The sequence below is a fragment of the Nuphar pumila genome, chromosome 15 (genome assembly GCF_984573655.1).
Source record: "Nuphar pumila chromosome 15, dmNupPumi1.hap1.1, whole genome shotgun sequence".
Lineage (NCBI taxonomy): Eukaryota > Viridiplantae > Streptophyta > Magnoliopsida > Nymphaeales > Nymphaeaceae > Nuphar > Nuphar pumila.
The window spans coordinates 48200176-48204264 of record NC_143263.1 but is presented as its reverse complement, the minus strand read 5'-3'; positions in this window follow the sequence as shown (position 1 = coordinate 48204264).

Here is a 4089-nt window from a genome sequence, read left to right as displayed (position 1 = left end):
ATGAGACCCTGAGTTCACACACACATTATATATATATATATATGTATATATATATGTATATATATATATATATACATATATATATATATATATATATATATAGAGAGAGAGAGAGAGAGAGAGAGAGAGAGAGAGAGAAGGTTTGTGCATGTCACTGTGATGGAAACCCACTGGTGTGTAGGTGGTTGAATAACTGTTGTAAAAAGAGGGTTCCTTAATTCCCCGAGTTCTGTTAGGGAAGAAGAAAAAAGAAAAGAAAAGATAAGAGTTCTGAAAATCTTCAAGAATATGAGCGAGATTTTTAGGGATATAAACAGGCAGCATTTAGTTTGGATATCCGACTGTTTAATCAAATTTGGCGAAGAGAATTAAGTCCGGGACTTGGATTGGTTTTAGTATTTTCACAACTAGACCTGAATCCAAATCTATCTGTCTGATGTGATCTGGCCGATTTAGGTGTCCCAATCGATCTGGATTTGGTATAGCTTGTGGAGTCCTAACATGATTATCTTAGATTTAACTATTTCTGTCTTGAATCTTGACACTTCGTTTCCTAGATAGTTTGGGAGCAGATTCTAGATAGAGCTAGGGCTGGGAAACAAGCGGAGCAGCTGGTGGTTTGGCTTGGCTTGGCTTGCCATGAACTCGTTCGTGTTCCGTTCATGAAGCTGGTGAGTCGAGTCACGAGCAGCTTGTTAACAGAAAATGAGTCGAGCATGAACAGAGGGCGCTTGGCTCTGCTCGACTCTTGTAAGCTCATATGAAAATATATGTAATTTAAGTGCAAAAGTAATCATAAAACTCAACTTTCTACAGCTGGTTAGTCCATAGAGCACGTGAAAGAGACGTTTTCAAGTTCAAATCTTGGTTCGACTCGTTTACTAATTTTGGGGCTTACTTTGCTGTCAATTTTGTTCCATTTAGGTAGATCTTATTGGGTTTGGACAGCAATATCTGGCGTAGATTTGTTGTACCGTTTAGCTTACAAAAATCTTGTTTCCCAAACTTTTTTATTTTCTGGGTTTGGTTACTATTTATCCTGCCAGGTCTGGGTTTGGACAGAAATCCTAAACCTCACTCGTTTTCACTGTATTTGTATAAAGTGTGAACTGATACTTAACACAAAGAGATAGGTGTGTTCGACACATGCACTTGAAAGTTCAAGGTAACTTTGGTATCCCAAAATTCTTAATAAGATATCCACCAAATTATCCCTGTTTTCATATAATCATTTGACTTCATCGAGGAAATGTTTTCTAGAAGATAACTACTGTTGTTTGGCTCAAAATATATTGTTTTTTAACCAAGCTCTCTGGCCAAATAACCCTGCCTAGTTTTTTGGGAAATAGATTTTGGCTAGAAAGTTTCCTTTTATGAAAATTATTTAGTCCCACATTGAACATTTTTTAGGAAACACATTGGGTTTGGGATGGCGAGTGGGTGCATGCAGCCAATTGTGAGATGCTGTTTGGGACTTAAATGGGTGTATGCTACCCGTTTGAGCCTTAATGAGTGCATGCCACTCGCTTGGCCTTTATGAGCCCATGCAAACGGTCTTCTGGACCATTATGTTGGGATCTATATAAACTCCAGCTGCTTAAGGTCATTTCATCAACGAGGCTAGTTCTTTTCCACTATCTTCTTTGTACTCTCCCTCTCTCTTTCTATGTAATGTTTTTTTCTTGAATTTATTCAGGGTAGTTGTATCGTGGTGCCCAGCCTTTTCAGTATTATGAGTGGTTGGTATTGCACGTGAGTGCAGGCTTGGTTGTATCAGAGAAGCCAGGTTGTGTTCAATCCTATTGCACCCAGGTTCAACCCTAGTGGGGAACTCACTTTTAAGAAAACACCATTGTTGCGTGCCTTCAAGCATTGGTCCCACCTTCACAAGAAAATTGGTAACGATTTAAAAGCGACATCCTAGTTCCATGGTGTCAATAGTGAAGGTCGGAAACCAAGAGCTTCCTAAGCTCTCACAGTTTGATGAAACCTATTTCATGCAATGCCAAATAAAGTGATGTTCCTTATCATGGCCAAGGTGGTGTACGTATTGACTGAACCATGTCCTCAAAATGAGAAGAAACTGTTGTTGAGAACAAAAACACCACAAGTGGAAGGAAGATGATTATGTGTGTCGAGGGTACGTTCTAAATGCCATGTCCAACCCATTGTTTGATTTTTGCTTAGAAGTGCACTCTGCGCAAAAGCTTTGAAAAGCTCTTCAGAATAAATACATGGAGGATGCATGAAACTGTAAGTTTCGTGTTTGTAAATATATGAATTTTAAGTTTTTTTATGACATACTTCTATCTCAAGTTGATGAAATGCAATTGTTGGCTCATTAACTTAAAGTAGAAGGCATGAACCTTGATGAGTCTTTTCAAGTGGACGTGATAATTAGAAAATTATAGACTTCATAAAAAAAACTATCATAATATGTTAAAACATAAAAATAAGGATTTCACCTTGAAGCAACTTCTTTTTCATCTTTGAATTGAAGAAGAAGCTCATCATTGAGATAAGAAAGAAGTTAAAGAAGTTGGCACCTAAGTGAATATGATGGACCTTAAGACAAGGTTCAAGCCCAATTTGAAGTGTAAAAATAAGAAACTCAAATATTTTAAGAAATCTATACATGAAATTATTTTCTACTATGTATGTGGTAAATTGAAACATTATGCAAGAGAGTGCCATCACGGCAAGAGACAAGGTACCAAGGTAGAAGCTCCTTAAGAGAACTTAGTACTTATAGTAAGCTCAATTTTTATAATTTAAATGGATAAATAGTGGTATATGAATTTAGGGTCTACAATTCACAGTTGTAATGATCGAAGTATATTTAAAATATATGATGACAGCATAAAACAATCGAGTTTACATGGGAGACTCTCATTATGTGAAGGTTGAAGGAAAAGGGACTGTAAAACTCCAATTCACATCCGAGTAAGTCTTACCCAAATGAATGTATATCATGTACACATCGTGACTAAGAACTTGGTATCTACTGATCGGATATGGTTTTAAGCTTGTGTTTGAATCTGCCAATTTAATATTGTCGAAAAACCGTGTGTTTATTGGTAAAAGCTTTGTTTCTGATGGCCTATTCAAACTGAATGTGATCAATAAGTTTGTGTTTCTGCTTGTTTGACTCTATTAAAGTATGATATGCTAGACTTGGTCATATCTATTAAGAAGATGGGTAAGTTAGGCTTAATTATTGCATGCAAATATAATATTATAATAAATATGATATGTAAATTAAAGCAATTTTTTTTTTAAACTTTTTCATGGAGTGGAAAGGAGTTTTAAAATTTTTGAACTCATACATAGTGATGTTTGTGATTTGAAAAATACTCCAACTCACGAGAGTAATCTTTATTGTATAACTTTTATTAATAATTTTTTTCTAAATTTGCTTGTGCTTATCTTATAAAAAACAAAGATGAGTCATTTTAAAAAATCAAGATTTTTAAGGTTGAAATTGAGAATTTTCACAAATGCAAAATTGTTTCAATTAGGTTAGGTAGAGATGGAGGATACTTATCTTATGATTTTATCAAATTTTGTAAAGAAAATGACGTACACAGACACAACATTGCACCCTACACTACTGAGCATAATAGTGTTGTAGAACGTAAAAATAAAACTTTAATTGATATAGTGAATGCAATGCTTATTAGTTCTGGTCTTGATTTTAACTTATGATAAAAAACTTTACATTGTATGTTATATTTTAAATCTTGTACCTTACTCGAAACTAGATATAACTTCTTATTATGAAAAAATAAAAAATCAAATTTAAGTTATTTTAATGTTTGGGGTTGTATTGCTTATGTTATATTGAATGAACCGAAACAAACTAAATTATGACCTAAAATGAGCACATGTGTTTTTATTGGTTATTCTCAAAACAACAAAGCATATAGATTTATGAACTTAAAAACTATACTAATTTATGAATCTGTACAGGCTAAATTTATAGAAGATTTAACTTTTAAATATTTGCAACATCTTTCTTCTCCCAATACTTTTCATGAACCTGTATCCAAAAAATATGTTTTGAACTTGAAAATCCAGAAATTAAAAAAA